This window comes from Ascaphus truei, chromosome 2 (assembly GCF_040206685.1).
Source record: "Ascaphus truei isolate aAscTru1 chromosome 2, aAscTru1.hap1, whole genome shotgun sequence".
NCBI classification, from domain to species: Eukaryota; Metazoa; Chordata; class Amphibia; order Anura; family Ascaphidae; genus Ascaphus; species Ascaphus truei.
Genome location: NC_134484.1, coordinates 92,801,850 through 92,822,366, shown reverse-complemented (window position 1 = coordinate 92,822,366; position 20,517 = coordinate 92,801,850). Strand labels below are relative to the sequence as shown.

General features: G+C 42.2%; 1 long non-coding RNA gene across 1 annotated transcript in view; it reads right to left on the bottom strand.

Annotated features, from left to right (window-relative positions):
• Window positions 1-237: 237 nt before the first annotated feature.
• Window positions 238-20,517, bottom strand: part of LOC142488539 (uncharacterized) — a 60,258-nt gene continuing 39,978 nt past the window's right edge. Inside the window, exon 4 of the long non-coding RNA XR_012799481.1 lies at window positions 238-507. This is a non-coding gene — a long non-coding RNA (uncharacterized LOC142488539). The remainder of the gene's footprint in view (window positions 508-20,517) is intronic.

Sequence of the window (20,517 nt, the reverse complement as noted above, 5' to 3'; positions counted from 1 at the left end):
GGATTGGGAGAGATATCCCCAGAAGCAAGGAGCAGAAGTATGGATAGAAAGAGAATGTGTGAGGAGGATTTGTAGGGGTGGGATTTAGTGCCGGGGGTATAGCTGTGTAGTGTCAGAGGGCGCAGGTAAGAAAGGAGTTCATGTGAACTGAGAAGGGGCGAAGGAAGGAGTGATGGAGATATATGAATAGAGTTAGAGATATAAGGAGGCTGGTAGAAAGAAGTGCATAATTTGAGAAGAAGTGAGATCACAGCAAATATAAATGATAAAGGCAGCATCACAGCCGTAGTAAAGTGCTGAGATGTGCAGTCTGGTAAAGATGATATCCTCCTTTCCAGCGTAGTTCAAATGCAGGAATGGGCCATTAGGGGTTGTCCACTTCTTCACTTCTTTTGAACTTCCTTTTTAACTTCAGCTACTTACAATGGGCTACTTGGAGATGGGCTGCTGGCCCTAATGTTTGTGAATCAAGGAGTAGGCTCAAGAGTATTAAGGAATCAGTCGGGCCTAAAGAAGAAATAAGAAAGGATGAGCTACAGTACAGTAGATATATTTACAAAGCGGTGATAAAATCAGTGCATTGTCAGACTTTAGTAATCAGGTAAGTATTGCACGTGCAATACTTACCTGATTAATAATACAATTTTGTTTATACACTACACAATGAGGTTTTTTGCGCTGTCTCTTTTTCTGTTTTTGCACTAGTTCGGTCTGTGGAGCTACACCACGAGGCAGCAGCATCACCTCTATTTTGTTAACAGGTTATTCTTGTTTATTTATCACAAATTTATGTATATTTATTCACTAAGAGCACAAATATCACGATTATATGAGCACAGATCACTTTCTTTTCTATCACATTGTCAGACTTTGCATTGATTTATCGCGCACTAAAACATAAGGGCAAAAATGGTATTCATTATGAAAAAAGGCCATTTTTTTAAAGGCCAGTAAAAAGAAAAGCACAATCGGCCGACCAGGTTTTTTTTATCAGTGCTATCACGCTATAAAGCCTAGCGAGCGGAAACTGATAGAGAAATTGCAGCCTGGAAGAGCTCTTACAGGCGATCGTGCAGTAAAAATATTAATTTTGATAATAGTGTGTGGGAGCAGGGGGTCTTCTGAGCTGGAACATATTGATTTCAGCCTTGGGGACCTCCTACTTCATGAGATACAGGCCCCATTATGGGGTGCCGGTCTCCCCTGTGCTTTTAAATCTCCCGCGTCACATGACCGTGGGATTTAAATCCTGCACGGGGATACAGGTACCCCATAACAGGCCTGTATCTCAGGAAGTAGGGGTCCCAGAGGCTGAAATAAATGTGAATCACCACAGAAGACCCCCTGCTCCTGCACAAAAGTATCAAACCCCAAATAAACTAAAAAAAAAAATTATTACCATACCGGCTATCCGCTATGGTATTGAAATAGCTTTATTTAATTTTTACTACTAGTGTGCGGAGCAGGGGGGTCTCCTCAGCTGAACCGCAATGATTTTAGCGTCAGGGACCTCCTGCTTCCAGAGTTACAGGGCCCGGTATTGGGTGTCGGTATCCCCTCAGGTATCTAAATCCCCTGGTCACGTGACACGGACAATTTAAAAATGGTGGCGATATCGGCACCCGATGCCCCATACCAGGGCCTGTAACTCGGCAAGCAGGGGGTCCCTGAGGCAGAAATCAAAGTGGTTCAGTTCAGGAGACCCGCTGCTCCCGCACACTATTAGTAAAAATTACATTAAAGAAGCTTCATTATCTTAGCGGCTAGCCGCTAAGGCAATGAAGGGGTTAAGACACATTAGCAGGTTTATTGGGGGCAGAGGGGTTGAGTGAAGGGGGATACATAGCCCATAGGTGGTTAGGCCAACCGGCAAAGTTTAACCCCTTCACTAACATAGCGGTAGTAACAGCTATGGTAATGAAGAGGTTAACCCCCCTTGACCCACCCAGTAGGCCTAACCACCCACCCTGGGCAAAGTACTCCCTTCACTCACCCCATCTGCCCCAATAAACATTACAATACCTACTACCCACCCCCTGTATCCCCAACAACCCCTCCCCCCCCTAACACATACAGTACAGTAATGGGCAAAATTACTATTTTCAAGGTATGCATAATAGTGCATTTGCCCATTTAAAATAAAACATAAATGAGCAGCATAAAGTAAATAAAATTTGCACTTACCCCAGCCAGCCTGCCAGGATGAAGGCCGTCCTCATCCTTATCACCGTCCTTGTCCTCCGTTGGCAGCAACAATACAATAAAAAATACAATCTAATGGCCCCTAGCCCCTTAATCACCTTAGTGGTTAGTAACCATTATAGTAATTAAGGGGCTAACTCACCCTCCTCCGCTAACCCACCTGGGAGGCCTAAGCACCTGACCCAGGGACACTATCCCCACCCTCCACCCCCACTACCCATTGATTGGCACAGTGTTAAAGAATGCCCATATACTATGGGCATGCTTTGCCACATTAGCAATAAATGGGGAAGCTAAAAAAAACAGACCTAAAATAAAACACCTTACATAGAAAAAAGCAACATTCCAAATGCCAAGAAAACAATTGATTGGTACAGTGGTAGATCATGCCCATATAATATGGGCATGATTTACCACTATGACAGTCAATGGTCAACCTAAAAAATAAACAACCACCAACAATATCAAATTCAATCAAAACAATCACCAAATAAACAACAATAAAAAAGTAAACACAAAAAAACCCCCAGAAAATAATCAAGCAAATACCAAAGAAACGCCAGAATTAAAAATCAAAACACCAAACAAAACACAAATAAAAAGCAAACACCAAAACAATAACAAAAATTTAAAATATAAAACACAAAAAAAGCAAAAAATTCCGGGGACATCACCGAGCATGGACGCCTGAGCGAGGAGCTCCTGAGACCCTCTGAGAGCAAAGGACAAGATAGGGCACAAATCGAACAAGATTTACACTAAAATCAGAGGAAACAACATACTAACAGTCAGGACATGGCTGGAAAAGGAACAAAAAAAACCACAAACCCCAGATGTCTCCCAGTTTTTTGCTACGAGGCAGCGCACGGCAGAGCACAACACCGATTCGCAAGATGGCGCCGCAGCATGTGCGCCAGGAGAATCAGCCCGCGAGCAGCCGCCAGAGCTGCTGATGCAGATGGAGAAAGAAAACAAAGAAGTGAGCAAAGATTATTTGGAAAAGCTATTTGCAAATATGAGACAGGGCTTTCAAGAAGACCTGACCACTGCAATTAATGGACTCAAATCTGAAATAAATTCCCTCACTCAGCAAATGGACAGAGTAGAGGCTAAAATGGAGAAAATACTAATATCTCAATCCTCCACTGAGAAGGAGATAAACAGATTGTGCCACGAAATTAACGCTTTAAAGGACAATATTGAAGACTACGAAAACAGGGATTCGAGGCAGAACCTGCGGATCCGCAATATCCCTGAGGCAGTATCACCAGAAGACCTTCGACCTTACCTGTGTGAGCTGTTCTTCCTACTGGTTCCAGAGCTTGATGTTTGGGACCTAGAAATAGATCTCGCCCACAGGTCACTGGGCCCAAGGTCCGAAGATCCAAGAAAGAGGTGAGACGTAATCGTAAAGCTCTACTCCTAATCCACAAAGGAGGAGAAAATGTTTGCATGCAGGGAGAGCGGAGAACTGCAATTCAAAAAAGAAGCTTTACAAATTTTCAGATACCTATCTAAAATCACAATCGCAAGGAGAAGAGAAATGAAACCCCTTACTAAAGATTTGAACGACCACAAAGTCCGATATAGATGTGGCTTTCCCTTCAAACTTATAACTTATAAACAAGTCAATTTCTCTTCCTGAAGAAACTTCAATGTTTCTCAAAGCTCTAGGAAGGTCAGTTTCAGAAAGACAGGAGGAGACCAATGAAGATCAAAGGCTCTCCAATTTCTCAGATCCCTTAAGGGCATCAGAACGTTTGGCCAGCCAGAGAAATATCAGAACAGGAGACTGATGACAAAACTTCACCCCTGTTGGAAGAAATCTGTGAATGGATTTCAAACAATAAAAGATGTTACACCTTCAACTTTTTCTGATTAGCTCGGGTGAGCACTTTCCCCAAGATGATGTTACTATACTCCATTATTTCCAAAATTCCCTTGTTGCACTCTCCCCTAATGGAGATATATGAAACCTGAGTATACCCATCCCCTGGGAATCAAAGCCATTATCAATGAAAGCCTGGATCTGTTATCCTTATGCCTGACTAAAATTCTTGCTGAAAAGGTCGCAACAAGTGAGAGGGGTTCACCCCTCCCCCGACAGTTGTTGCTTTTTTTAGGATGTCACGTCATATAAAGGGAGTGAAGCCAGACAATCAGAAATGTTCTGCTTTCTTTCGCCTTTAAGATGATGTCATCCAAACCAAAATAGCTGCCATCACATGTTTTACTACAACCAATAGGATGACCCCCAATCCTATTAGTTCTAGTACCATGTGATGGCAAAAAGGAAAACAACTGTCACATGGTTATCCCATAGTCTCCTGAGGAAGAAGCGTTTAGCTGTGACCAGACGTGATGCGAGCCGAGACCAGCGGTGACGTCAGATGCCGGTGAAGCTCGCGAGGGAGCTACAGGAGAGATACAGTACCACCGGACTGCCACAGGACTGCAGCCGGAGGAGAGTCTGGAGCAGTAGAAGGACTGGAACATTGTGCTAGCCCTGAATCTTCCTTTCCTCTCATGCTTACTATACATGTACAGAGGTTCCACTAACACACATCACTTTTTCTATTTTTTTCTATATTTTGGATGACCCTGCTCATTCTGGAATTTTGTGGAGAGACATGGTTATCCATCAGATTGGATGGTACCATATAAAAGGCCTGTACCATCTCATTTGATGCCAAGAAGGTGAAGAGTGAAGATTGGCCCACCAATTGGAAAGAAGAAGGAAGAAGAAAGAAGAAAGAATTTATGTATTACCCTTCAGGGCAATACATACAGTGACAAGCAATGCATTTTTGGGCAAATGCTTGCTTTTATTTATTACTACTAATAATAATAGCATGTTCTTGTATAGCGCTGCTAGTTTTACATAGCTCTTTACAGATACATTTTGCAGGCACAGTCCCTGCCCCATGGGGCTTACAATCTATTTTTTGGGTTGCCTTAGGCACAGGGAGATGAAGTGACTTGCCCAAAGTCACAAGGAGCCGACACCGGGAATTGAACCAGGTACCCCTGCAACAAAAAAATAAGTATACCTTATGATTCAATAGCTTGTAGAACCACATTTAGCAGCAATAACTTGAAGTAATCGTTTTCTGTATGACTTGATCAGTCTCTCATCGTTGTGGATGAATTTTGGCCTACTGTTCTTTACAACGTTGCTTCAGTTCATTGAGGTTTGTGAGAGGAAGAGAAAAAACGAAGCACTGGTTCATATGTGCTGATATCAGTGTGGGGCAATAAACATTAGTAATAAGTAAAAATACAACATAAAGATATACCTTACTCACTCAGTATGGACAATAAATTGCCACTCACCATACAGTAAATATTTCCAAATTAAGACAAATACCATCCACAACCATTCAAGATATTCATAATAAATTAAAGAAATAATAACATCTTCATAATAAATAAATGGTGTGGTGATGGTTTTTAGCAAAATGAAGGACAATCCCAATTATGTATCTGACATAAGCTAATTGATAATGCATTAGAACATAATATTCAAAATTCAATTTAATTGGGCATAAATATATTATTCATTCATAATCATTATGTATATAATGTAAGGGATAAACTAAATATATAGGTATGCTCAAATAAAGAAAGGTATATATAGAGACAAATATATTTTCCATAAGGTCTAAGAAAGAAAAATGACAAAAATTACAAAAATTGTTAGTTTAGAGCAGGAGAGGCCCAAGGTCCCAATCAGAATTGAGACCACTTGGGATGCGTGTCTTCAAGGTAAAAATCCAAAAACGTTCTCTCCTGTCTAAAATGCCATTTCTATCACCACCTCTAATGGGACATGGTATATGCTCTATACCTATATATGAAAAGTTATTTACATTACCCATACTGCAATTGGTAAAGTGCAGTGAGACAGGGTGGTTAACATCTTTTTTTAGAATTAGGCATAAATGTTCGAGTATACGAACTTTCAAAGCTCTAATTGTTCGGCCTATATATTGTTTACCACAACTGCATTTGAGTAAATAAATTACATATGTAGTATTACAATTTATAAATGATGTGATTTTGTAACTATTCCCTGTACTAGTGGAGGAAAATTCAGATTTGGTAGCATGTACATGCAAGATTTACATTTTAAACATTTAAAACATCCCTTTGGCAGATTAGAGACCAATTTCTTGGTGGTAAACAAACTAGGTGAAACATAGTTTGAAATTGTTCTTGCTCTTTTGAACACAAATTTGGGACCCTCATTGAAAACATGTTGTAAAACAGGATCGGCAGCTAATACAGCCCAATGTTTTTTCACAATACTTTTAATTTGGTTTGCTTGTTTGGTGTATTGCATAACAAACATTGGGGATTGTGAAAAAGAGTTATTTCTTTTTTTGCTCTGTAGTAATCTTGATTTATCCATTTGATTAACCTCCTTAAATATATTATTTAGATCCAAGCGTTAATAACCCCTGGCCTCAAAGCGGTTCATAAGATCCAGCGATTGGTTCAGAAAATCCTCTGAGGTTGTACAAATTCTTTTTAAACGGATTAATTGACCTTTTGGTATTCCTTTTAATAGGGACTTGGGGTGGCAGCTGCCAGCACGTAAGAAAGTATTGCGTGAGTTACTTTTGCGATAAATGTCCGTGTTAAAATTCATAAACATATCAATAAACAAATATAAATCCAAGTAATTTATAAGGTGAAAATAATATGATAAGTGAAGTGCAAATTTAGATCATTATTATTAAGATAATCAGTGAATAAAAGAAGAGTGTGTACGTCCCCATTCCAAATGAAAATGAGGTCGTCGATATATCTTTTGTAAAAAGTGATAAAGTGTCTAAAAGGGTTGTTATGTCCAAACACGTGGACTGACTCCCACCAACTCAAAAATAGGTTTGCGTACGAGGGGGCAAAACTAGTACCCATTGCAGTACCACGTGTTTGGAGATAGAAAACATCGTCAAACATAAAATAATTGTGGGTTAATAAAAAGTGTATAGCATTCAAAATGTCCCTGTCCCATGGGGATTACAATCTATTTTTTGGGCTGCCTTAGGCACAGGGAGATGAAGTGACTTGCCCAAAGTCACAAGGAGCCGACACCGGGAATTGAACCAGGTACCCCTGCAACAAAAAAATAAGTATACCTTATGATTCAATAGCTTGTAGAACCACATTTAGCAGCAATAACTTGAAGTAATCGTTTTCTGTATGACTTGATCAGTCTCTCATCGTTGTGGATGAATTTTGGCCCACTGTTCTTTACAACGTTGCTTCAGTTCATTGAGGTTTGTGGGCATTTGTTTATGCACAGCTCTCTTAAGGTCCAGCCACAGCATTTCAATCGAGTTGAGGTCTGGACTTTGACTGGGCCATTGCAACACCTTGATTCTTTTCTTTTTCAGCCATTTTGTTGTAGATTTGCTGGTGTGCTTGGGATCATTGTCCTGTTGCATGACCCAATTTCGGCCAAGCTTTAGCTGTCGGAGATATGGTCTCACATTTGACTTTAGAATACGTTGGTATACAGAGGAGTTCATGATCGACTCAATGGCTGCAAGTTTCCCAGGTCCTGTGGCTGCAAAACAAGCCCAAATCATCACCCCTCCACCACCGTGCTTGACAGTTGGTATGAGGTGTTTGTGCTGATATGCTGTGTTTGGTTTTCACCAAACGTGGCGCTGTGCATTATGGCCAAACATCTCCACTTTGGTCTCGTCTGTCCAAAGGACATTGTTCCAGAAGTCTTGTGGTTTGTTCAAATGTAATTTTGCAAACCTAAGCCGTGCTGCCATGTTCTTTTTTAGTGAGAAGAGGCTTTGTCCTGGCAACCCTTCCAAACAAACCATACTTATTCAGTCTTTTTCTAATTGTACTGTCATGAACTTTAACATTTAACATGCTAACTGAGGCCTGTAGAGTCTGAGATGTAACTCTTGGGTTTTTTGCAATTTCTCTGAGCATTGCACGGTCTGACCTTGGGGTGAATTTGCTGGGATGTCCACTCCTGGGAAGATTGGCAATTGTCTTGAATGTTTTCCACTTTTGAATAATCTTTCTCACTATAGAATAATGGACTTTAAATTGTTGGGAAATGGCCTTATAACCCTTCCCAGATTGATGGGCACCAACAATTGCTTCTCTAAGATCATTGCTGATGTCTTTCCTCCTTGGCATTGTGTTAACACACACCTGAATGCTCCAGACCAGCAAACTGCTAAAACTTCGGCTTTTATAGAGGTGGTCACACTTGCTGATGATCAATTAATCAATGGCATTTGATTAGCAGCACCTGTCTACTACTTAGCATCTTAATTGCTATGGAAGCAGTAAGGGTGTACTTAGTTTTTCACCCATACAGTAGCTTCTCCATTTTGGCTTTATTTTTGTTAAATAAATCATGACACGGTGTAATATGTCATGTGTTGTTGTTCATCTGAGGTTGTATTTACCTAATTTTTAGACCTGCTAAGGAACAGATGATTGTTATTATGTCCTGATATGTAAAACCATAGAATTCAAAGAGGATGTACTTTCTTTTTCACACAACTGTATGTGGGACTCTTCATTACGTCAAGCTACCCAGGCAAAGTTTAGCATTTCATTGTGGCTTCATCCATTTTTTGATAGCTGGACTAATTAAATATTTTGAGTATGTCAAGAGTAATGAACTATTGTTTGTTTACTCTTGGCTACAGTAATATTAGTGTAGCCCTGGTAAGATTTTGGGCTATATATCTTTCTCCTACTGGTGTAAGTCCTGCTAAGGGCAGGCCGCCAGTAGTTATCATGGGTTTCCCCCACTTCAAGCCCTGCCTTGATTGGTGGAGGTAGGCCCCCTGACTCTGTGTGGAAGGCAAGAGACACAGGGGAGGGGCCTGCTGACATCATCAGGGGTGGAGCTGACTAAATTTAGTTGCCTGCTCCTGCCTGAGGGAAGGAGTTGGTGTTGGAGTGCCTGATTGGACAGTCAGGATTAGAGTGATACCTGTGCTAGGAGGAGAAGCTAAGGCCCAGCCTGATTAGAGCTGATAGCACTATAGTGTGGTGGACCAAGCCCCTCACCCTGCTCAGGGGGTGAGGGGGGGAAAACTAGCCTCACTTCTAGGTCTGCACCTTGGGGTGGGTGTCGGGAGTATTGGAGCTCCATACAGCCCATCCTGAAGGGGTACAGCCTGGAGGAGAAGGAGAGGAGGACAAGACCCTGTACACTGTATCTGAGTGCTGCTGTGTATGCTGCTATTGCTGCTGGAGAATAAAGAGACATTGCTGCTTTTACAAAAGACTTGTGTGTGTGAGACTGAAATCTCTCGCCCTGAAGCAAAGGGCTCTCTGGAAGAATTTCACCCTACATCCTAAGGGCTTATCAGAGATGGAGGCGCTGCACCGTTGCTGAGAAAGATGAAGGCATATACCCCAGAAGCCTGTCCCTGTTGTCCCCTATACCATCGCAGGAGACTCAGGCCCTCCTGTTCCTCACAGGTACGCACCACCAAAAGACACGTAGGCAGCCCTCACTACACCCTAGGGGTCCAGTCTGCGACCGGGGGGGGGGGGGACATGGGTTACATTAGATGAACATTTTATATTTTAATAAACTTAGTTATATTGCAAACAATTAAAAAAAATAGTCCTCTAACTTCTTGATTTTTCATATAAAGAAGAGAATTATGTTACATGTAAAATCCACATTTCTAAGCATTTTAATTCGTTATAAAACATTTTAAAAATATGCATGCTCAACTCATAGGTCTGTTTTGAACTACTAGAAACTAGCTCCCAGTTCTTTGAATGTTTTTGCTTCACAAGACATTTATGAAGCTAATATATAATATAAAACATTTGGTTTATAGTATACTACAATAGTTGCCATTCTCTGTATCCCTGAAATTTGTGTCATTTTATATGTAGCTCAGCAGCTTCATAATTAAGATCGCATGTTTCAGAGTGAAGCTTTATTTTTCACAATGGAGCATTTAGTAACATAGACATTCTGGATCTGATTCAGTATTCGCTGAAGTGGCCAATCACACTACAGTCCTCTGAAAACTGACTGACACAACAAATAGATAAACTATTGTTAATCTATGCTAAATATAAGGGAAAGGGAGAAGGCATTTTTTAAAATTTAAAACTGGAAAAACTTTAGTGAAACAGAACAGTATTCAGGAGCCTATGCACTACACGCCGGAAAAAAAAATCGGCTTTTTTTAATTTGCCATTTTTGGCGCCATTCATTATCACGGTATGCAGAAAGCCCTGAATACCAGTGATAGCAATCTTTGCAAAAATGGTGAGTAGCCGGCGGCGAGACGATCTGCCCTCCGAAAAGGCCTTAGCTGGCGAGTTCTATCTGCTGCAGAGAGAACGAGCCGTCTCTCCCTCCACAAATCTTGCCAGAAATTAAAGTTGTTAAATACATTTTTTATTAATAGTGTATAGGAGCAGGGGGTCTCCGGAGCAGAACCGCATTGATTTCATGTCCGGGGACCCCCTGCTTCCCAAGATATAGGTTCCGTTATGGGGTGCTGGTATCTTCTATACATTTGATTCCCACGTTCACGTGACGCGGGACATTTAAATGCATAGGAGATACCGGCACTCCCTAATGGGGCCTGTATCTCGGGAAGCAGGGGGTCCCCGGACCTTAAACCAATGCAGTTCTGCTCCGGAGACCCCCTTCTCATCTACACTGTTATTAAAACTCTGCCAAAATATATTTTTAAATTCATTACTTTAGCGGATATCCACTAAGGTAATGAAGCTGCTTTAATGTAATTTTTATCAATAGAGTGCAGGAGCAGGGGGTCTCCTGAGCTGAACTACTTTGATTTCAGCCTTGGGGGCCCCCTGCTTCGAGAGTTACTGTCCATTGTATTTACATAAACCGGTGACATAACCTGGACGCGTAAAAAATTGCGGCGGTATTAACCGCTATGGTAATTAAGGTGTTAACCCCCCTCCCGCTACCCACATGGGAGGTCTAACCACCCTCCCCAGAGAAACTACCCCCATCCCCGTTTTAGCCCCGTCAGCAAAAGCAAAAGCACTAGTAGAGAAATATGTCTAAAACACTTTTACACATTTATTTTTAAAACAAAATAAATACACACTAGGCATTAAACTCGTTGATTGTCACTGTGGTAACCTGTACCACAATGGCAATAAATGGACACCCTAAAAACCATCTACAAAATAAGACCCATTACAATGAAATGAAACATTTGACAATTAATTTATTGCTAATGTTGTTATCTATACCCTCAAAGGGGCATAGATAAATGTCTGAATGGGACTCCCCCTGTGTCAAACCTACTGGGATGCACCAATGTGGAAGTGCTGCCCAGTGTGAGCCGACAGAAGTGGTCCCTCGCCCTGCAAAGCTCCAACAGCTATCGTAATGTATTTATTTTAATTACATAGTATTTAAGCAAGGGGTCTCCAGAGCTGAACCACATTCATTTCAGCCCCAGGGACCCCCTGCTTCCCAAGTTAAAGGCCCCAGTATGAGGTGCCGGGATCTCATGCAAGTTTAATTCTCCTGCATCACGGCCCACGTGACCAGGGCTGAAATGAATGTGGCTTAATTACCTTACTGGCTAGCCGCTAAGTAATAAAGGGGTTAAACAGAAGTACCTTTTTTGAGGGGTTAGAGGGGGTGGGCAAAGGGGGTAATTGCCCCAGGGTGGATGGTTAAGCCTCCCAGGAAGGTTGCGGGAGGTGTTACTACCACTAAGGGAATTAAGGAATTAACTCCTCTGGCTACCTACTCGGCAGACCTAAACTCCCACCTCAGGGCAACTACCCCCTTCACCCACCCCCTCTACCCGTAACAACACCTCCCCCAGACAGGTGGAGATTAGAGGAGGGTTCACTCAGCGAAATAGACGGGGCGTGGCTCTGGCTATTGGCTGAGCCAGTGACATCGCTTGGGTGGGGTTCTGGCTTTTGCGCAAAAACCCATGCAGAACTTTGCAGAAAGCGTACAGTTCTTTTGCAACCATCACGAGTGCTCTCCAGCGTTGGCGGAAGATGCCATTTTAGAAATAGCACACTGCCACCGCATGGTGACAGCCATTTTAGCTCTCCTTTAGGACCCTTTTGCAAGGTCCAGTGTCTGCCAGGTGCCCAATTTCTGCATACACTGCACAGCTTGGCCCTTACAGCAGATTTACAATTGAGGTAACCACACCCCCAGGATAATTTTCCTACTGGGAGCCCCCAATATAGAACATAACTTGAATAAAGTGGGGGTCACGCTACCAGCGAGCGTCTATCAGGCACGACTCCCCTCCCCCTAGCACAGTCCACATAGTACATGTGCCATTTGTAGAACCATCCTGTTTTACCCTCTCTAAAAGGTCAGGATGCTGCCAGGTGCTCAAACTCCACATACGTTGCAGAAGCTGGTTCCTTGATAGCAGTTGTCAATTGAGGTAACCACTCTCCTAGGATACATTGCCCACTGGGAGCCCCCAATATAGGACATGACTTAAATTCACAGCAAAGGGTAACCACAGTCCCTGGTATCTTGCCATCAGAGTTGCCCCAACACTGGTGGAAAGGGTTCAGGGAACTTTGTCTCTCCCTGGCAATGGCCTTAGGGAAAGTCTCCCCCCTTCCCAGCACAGTATATGTGCTAGGTGCACAGGAACTCCCCACAGTGCATGGTGAGGCTTACCCCTGGCCATGTCTTACTCTGAGCACTTGTTCTGGAAGCATACCTTGTTACTTCCAGTTTTGTTTTGCTGAAAGCCTGTCCTGTTTGGATAACAGCATCTCAGCAGTGCCTCCAAATGTAACAGTATTTCCCCCACCCAGTCACAGATAGGGGCCATTACAGGGTGTATGGTGCTTATAGCTGCTGGCAGCAGGAGGGTTGAGTCATCCACCGATGTAAGTGGGGGCACAGGAACAGGCTTCTGGGGTTCATACACAACATATTTACTTAGCAGTGCAGCGCCTCCATCTGCCGTGGACTCTAGGAACTTAAGGTGATCTTCCATTCTTCCATGGTAGAACTTATTACCTCTCCCCTCAATAAGGTCAAGCACCAGGCAGGAGGTATATTGCAAACAGGAATGGTTATTACTACACTCTGCAGTAACAGTTACTCTGTCAGCATTCACTGGATGATGGTCCCTGGACCGCCACTACGGGCCAAGGGCAACCACAGCCATCCTAGCTCTTCCCCACCTCCCTAGTGGAGGCAGAGGCATGGTCCATACTCACTCTCCCCTGAAGGGAGGAGCACATGGGTAGGCCACAATCTCAGGCTCCCAAATGTGTGACCTTCCTTCCTCAAGCGGGAAGGAACAACCTCTCAACTATAGGGCAGTCCTGCCCTTAAGTACAACCAGAAGGCAGGCACCCCGCTGTCCAGGTACAACAGGATGTACCACCCCCTGCTGTCACTCAAGTTCAGTGCCAAAGATGAAGGGGAAAACCCCATACCAACTACTGGCAACTGATAGTACCAGGGTTTACTGCCAGCCCATAGGGTAGGGGGTACCCCACTACACATACAAAAGTAAAGGGGGCAAAACTTCCATTTATTTAATATATGGGGTATGCTTCAGCAAATTCTGCACTCCCACATCCAGCGTGCATGAACTAAGGCCATCTATATGAAATCAAGCTATGTAGTAACCTGTACTTCTAATTTAAGCTACATAAAAATACTGCCTTACATCAGGTAAGGGCAATTAGTAATTAGCATAACTCTACTACACCTTTAGCAATAACACAAAAGGAAAAACAAAAAACAAAAAAAAACCACCAAACAATATGCAAACAGATCTAACTCTTTCTTGTTTAAAACTTGTGCTTACAAAATCAGATTTCACATGGGCAAACAAATGTTAGTTGGTAGAGTTAGCAAGCACAATATAGAGTATACAATATGTTATACTGTATGTACAGTACAGTATACAAACACACAGAACCGTAGAAAATTGTGTTTACTGTATACAGTATAAGCTAAATCATATGTTCCGGATATTCAGGATTCCAAAATGTTTTGAAGGAAAAATATCAGGGTTCTACCACAATCAATTTGTAGTTTCATTGGTATCTGCTTAGTTTTAAAACTACTTGGTCATGCAGACTCTAATTGTACAGACAAAAACATCGAATGCACATTATGCTAAAAGTGTGCTCAAAGTGATTGGTCATGAGCACTGAAACGTTACACTTTACTACACAACACAACTGTACACATTACGCAGTGTATAATTGTGACAGTGCTTGTCTCAGACCAGGAAGCTGACCCGCTGGGCTAAGGCAGCATGTGGGAACTGACCACAGGCCACAGGACTGTCCTGACAGAGTATAGAGGAGTAAGAGTCACAAGCAGAAATCAAAGCAGGCTGAGATGGTGGTAGTCAGGATCACAGACAGAGATCAAGACTAGCAGCAGAGGTTCGTAGTCAGGGTCACAAGTGGAGGTCAAGGCAGGCAGTGAGGAACAGGAACAAATGTGGAATACAAGAAACAGACACCTTTCTTGGGCTCTGGCTATTTAAAGGCCTAATTGTGACGGTGCTCATTTCGATGCAGGTGGCTGACCCGCAGGACTGAGGCAGAATATGGGAACTGACCACAGGCCTTGGGACGGAGTCCCAAGCCAATGTTGGGGTACTGTTCAGCAGCGTAGCTGGGGTCAGAGTTCCATGATCAGGGCATAGTGCATCAGAATAGTTAGGGTCACGGTTCCGAGGTCAAGACATCATGCGGCAGTGTAGTTGGGGTCACAGATCCCAGGTCAGGGCAGGAGAAAGGAAAACGGAGTCCACATACAGGCAGAGGTTAGGCAAAGGCAAAGCATAATAGGTTACCAGACGGGATCAAGAAGCAAAAGGGATAAAATACCTTGCTCGGGGCACAGGCTGACTGCAAATACCTTCCTTATAAATACATAGGAACAGGTGCAGCTGAATACAATCTTCATCCAGGTTGACAGCGGATTTAAGCACTTTAGCCATCTTAGGTGAGAGCAAAATGATCTCAGATGTCGACCATCTTTGTGGAAACAAAGAGCTAAGGGATCTGTTGGTCCCAAATGGAATGGCCTTCATGGCGGACCCTGACACTAGGCCGGGTGTAGCCAATTTCCAGTCTCCATCTTGACTCAGGGTGAGATGAGGACACTTCCAGGATTTGGCCATCTTAGTTGCAGTGAAGTGATCTCTGAACTCGGCCATCTTTGTAGAGGCAAATCAACCTCAGATCTCAGCCATCTTAGTTGAGGCAACTTTAGGATCACATAGATATGTGAGTGCTGACAGGGAACGTCCACAATGTCAGGTCCTTACAACAATGACGGGAACTATTAACACATGGTATACAGCCGCAGTGCCACAAAATCACAGTCATAATTTTAGTAACGTTTTCTATCATGTTATGTAGATAAAGTTATGCGACATTGCCAAAAGTGGTTATACCGGAACGTAACAAATGGTGCCATGCAGGTCACACTCTCCTATGGTAACGAGTTTATTTATGTCTGTACAGCTGTAAATTTAAGAGAAAACCGCAAACTAATTTTGAAGAAATTCACACAACTCTACTCAAAATAATGGCAATAGTAGATATTTGCAGGAATAATGGAAAATATTTTTTTATATTTAGAGCTATGTTGGTAAAATTACAGTAGAGTAGATGTTACCTGATTTTTTAAAGACAGATCATTAAAATTATTTAAATTCCCATTTACCGTTGAAAACATAAATTGATGAGAGAAGGTGAGGGAGAGAGGGTGAGGGAGAGAAAGCGAGAGGGGGAGAGAGAAGCTTTTGGATAGCACTTTATAAGAAAAGTGACTAAGAAAAAAATGATGCAAAGATTTTGTATTTGATATAAAGAGTCACTCTCAAATCTAATGGATTCTTCATCTGAGTCTACTTAATTTTCAATTTAGAAAAGAAAATACAGTATAAAATTTAGGAAGTGTTCCAGAAACATTTAACATTCAGCATTAACATTTTCAACACTAGATGCATAGAGTAAGGATTTTGGTTTGTCAGTTTGCCACAAACATTACTGCATTCTGTATTTGCTTTTAGCACACATGGTCACTTTAGGTCAAAAACAGCAACATTTGCGTGAATTAGCCACAGATGAGTGTTTCATTCCAAGTGCAGTAAAGGGTATCCATGACACCTAAATTGTTAATGATGGAAATAGATTTTGCCTAATATAGCATCACAATTAATTTACCTATTTAGGGCAGTTATCTTTTAGTTGACGACACACGTTATTACTGTACAGTAAAGTTGAACTATATTTCATTCATTGCTAGGGAACCAGGTACACATTGTAAAGTATTGTTAGAAAAATTAGATGCCGGAGAAGATTTTTGATGACAACCACTTAGCCAACAGTAACAGGGAAATTCATTTTACCCTTGACTACATACAAAAACAGGCAAAGTTCTGTTACCTTGCACTACATATTGTAGTCTGTATGGCTTCACAGTGAGCTAGGGCTGCATGAGAGCAGAGTTCAAGTGCATGGAAACTGTACGATGCATTACACTTTAATTCTGACTAAACGGAAATAACTAACATCCGACACAAGCTGGTGGTAAGGTAAGTAATGGGCATGACAATAGTCCAGCTTTGAGCAAAGGTAAAGTTGCATTCTTTAGTTAACAATTAGTATTGGATATTAATAATGTTTGATCTTTTTCATGAGTTGCTCGGTCTTGAGGTTTTTTTTTAGACAATATCATTCATTATATTTCTTGTTGCCATCCCTACTCCGGCCTTGACTGACATTTGTTGTCTTTATGGGAGTGTAATTTCCACACCCAAACCTTTTTGTTAACCCACTTTTTTCTTTTTATTCTGTTACCCTTACACTTATAATATCACACGTGCTGATACCAGGCATATGGTAGGAAACTTGATGAGGGTACCTCCTGCTGATCCAAAATCTCCCACGATCAATGGGGCAATACTTCTACCCCCTTTGTATCTAAAGCCCTCTCCCGCCTTAAACCCTTTTCACTGACTGCCCCACACCTCTGGAATGCCCTTCCCCTCATTACCTGACTAGCACCCTCTCTATCCACCTTTAAAACCCACCTTAAGACACACTTGCTTAAAGAAGCATAAGAATAGCACTGTGGATATTCTGAACACATGATACATAAAGCTTGGCCCCCTGCAGACGCACTAACCAGAACTCCCTCCTACTGTCTCTGTACGTTCTCCCTACCTACCAATTAGACTGTAAGCTCCTCGGGGCAGGGGCTCCTCTTCCTTAATGTTACTTTTATGTCTAAAGCACTTATCTCCATGCTCTGTTATTTATTTCATTACCACATGTATTACTACTGTGAAGCGCTATGTACATTAATGGCGCTATATAAATAAAGACATAGAATACTTTAGACAAACGAAAACAAGAAGGATCACAACGAAGGGACTGGTAAGTATAAAAGTCATTTATAAAGAGAAGTAGCAAAATATAAAAAATTCACATCAAGTATAATATACATCGGCACACCCGCTGTAACCATCACAACAAAACAAAGTGCCTGCCTGTTAATGTTCTGACGAAACAGTGGGAGGATGAAACAGAACTGAGTAAGAGAAAGAAACCCAGTAAGGGTTTCATCCCATCTGCTGGATGATCTATGAATATTATTATAATGAATTTTAATCAAAATACAAGTTAAAATAATGGGTGTTAAAATGATAATTAAACGCAAATTGGAGGATGAAACAGCCTCTGTGTTTCGCGTCATACGCTTCGTCAGGGCTCAGTCTCATGAAACCCATCAGGCAGTCAAATAAAGGCAATAGAAACAAAAATAGATCAAAGTAATGAGCAAAAAAATCGGTAAAACTCACCAGCAAATACTGATTAAAAACACTTTAATTGAGCTACATAAAAACCTGAACAAACAATGAGAAACTCTCCTCCCACGCGTTTCCCGCCCCCTAGTGGCGCATTTTCAACTCCTTCTAAAAGCACCATTACGGGGCGTGAAACGCTTGGGAGGAGAGTTTTTCATTGTTTGTTCATGTTTTTCATGTAGCTTAATTAAAGTGTTTTTAATCAGTATTTGCTGGTGAGTTTTCCCGATTTTTTTTCTCCTTACTTTGATCTATTTTTGTTTCTATTGCCTACCTGATCGAAGGGACGCCATTGGGGGTATACCGGAGGATGTGCGCAGCAAAGCAGCGGTTACACAAACAGCAGCACCAGCTCTAAGGCGATGCAGGACGGTGGCTAATAGTGAACAGTAGCTACTCCACACTGGTATAACGTGACACATAGGGTTTTATCATTTGCTTAATACATTACCCTTGGACGTCTCCTCCTGCCCTCCATTTACTATTGCACATGATTTAGCTGCAGCAGTTACCTTTCCAACCCGGTTTCCAACCCGCTACTATATATTATCTTTTTTATATACTGTATACCCTTTTGGTGCTCAAACTCCTTGAGCTTAAATTCGTTTTTTGTCTAGTCATATAAAGGCCACCAAATTGATAACACCTGGTGGAAGATAACAAATTAACCATTTGACAAATGAAAACATTAACGCTGGTACCAAAAACTCAGAAAACAATTAAACAAAAACATGTAAATACATCAAACATACGCTGGCACCAAAAAAATAAAAAAACAATAACAAATAAACATATAAATACATCAAACATATAATTAAAAAACAACAAACAAAAAATATGCAAAACACAAAATACAAAAACACAACAGCATAAAAAGTAAAAAAAAAAACTAAAATACTGGATATCAAAAATACACTTATTATTTGAGAAAATTACCATTTCATTTAAACCCAGAGGGGCTTTACCCTAAAAAGTAAAAATCCAAAATTGTTCCCTTTGTTGTAATGTAAGGTCATGATTGCCACCTCTAGGGTCTTTAGAAACCAATTCTAGACTCAGTAATCCCTGCATGTTTATCAACAAAATGTTGTACTAGCCCATGTCATTTTCTACCCTCATTAGTATGATAGGTGGCATTCTTAATACTGTTAACATGTTCGTCCATGTGGGTTTTGAGGGCTCTTACGTGAATGCTGTCGCTACCTTATCATGTGCCATATATTTACACATGATGCAATTCCCACATGTATAATTACCCATGGGTCTTAAAAGAAATCCCCTCAAACATTTTAGAGGCGAGGCGGTCGCCAGGAGCTTGCGGTGCACCGGTTAGCGGGGGCCGCTATCCTTAGTTGCGCACGCATGCACAGATGGGTCCGGAGGTGCAGCAGCTAATGCAGGGCTTGGCGCATGTGCAAAGAGTGCAGGAGCGGCAGCCATTGCTCAGATAGGTACTACAATCCCAGCAGCCCCTGGAGCTGTTTGTCATGTGTTGCGCAGGAGCCAATAGGGCAGTAGTATTCTCGAAACAGGAGATAGATACATTTTGCGTGCTGGACACATTAGGCAGTCGGAGCTGGGACAAGGAAGGGGTAGGTTGTGTGTGCAGGGGTCTGTGACTCCTGCACTAGGCCAGATACCCCCTGTTAGGCCCCGACTCCCACAGAGTTTGTGGCTGCTATAGGGACTTGCCCTTAGACAGGGACACTGCCCCACTTAGCACTATCAGGTACACAGGGAGACGCCACAAGGTGAATGCAGCCTGCGGTCCAGAACCAGACCATCAGAGACTATAATCTGTGTGGGACCCTCTAGCTGGATACCACCCACCGCGGAGGTGAACTCATCGCTGACATCGCTGGATCAGTAGATCCTATTTCTACAGCGCATCCGGGTGTGGACACACCCGGCAGGTACCAAACAAAGTGCACCAACTCACCTTCACACATTAGTGGGCAGCCCAAGGGCCCCTAGGTACTTTGGAAGGTACGGCCGTGCGAGACCTTGTGGGTAGGCTGTACTACCTTAGTGTATATAGTAAACTGTTCTGCTTTACAAAGTGTGTATTCTTATTGTGTCCTGTGATGGGGTCATCCTATACCATGGAATCCCGCACAGGTGGAGGCGCATCATTCCAGAATACACCCCAGGCTCCCAGCAGTGGAGGCTCAGGCCCCCTGTAAGCCAACAGGTATTGCACCATATATACACAGTAGCTACACATTTCCAAGGGTGTGGGGGGAAAGTGCGACTAGACACCTTCTACAAGATAGGCATAGCTAGGTTTCTGCATAGTCACTCTACACATGTGATGGTAAAATATGTTACACTCTACCTACCCATACAGTTAACCCTCTGGGACCCACTAACCACTTAAATAGAAATAGTAATCCCAAAGGGGGCTTACATTAGTAAACTCGTATACCCCAATATTTTCAGAATAAAAATTAACTAT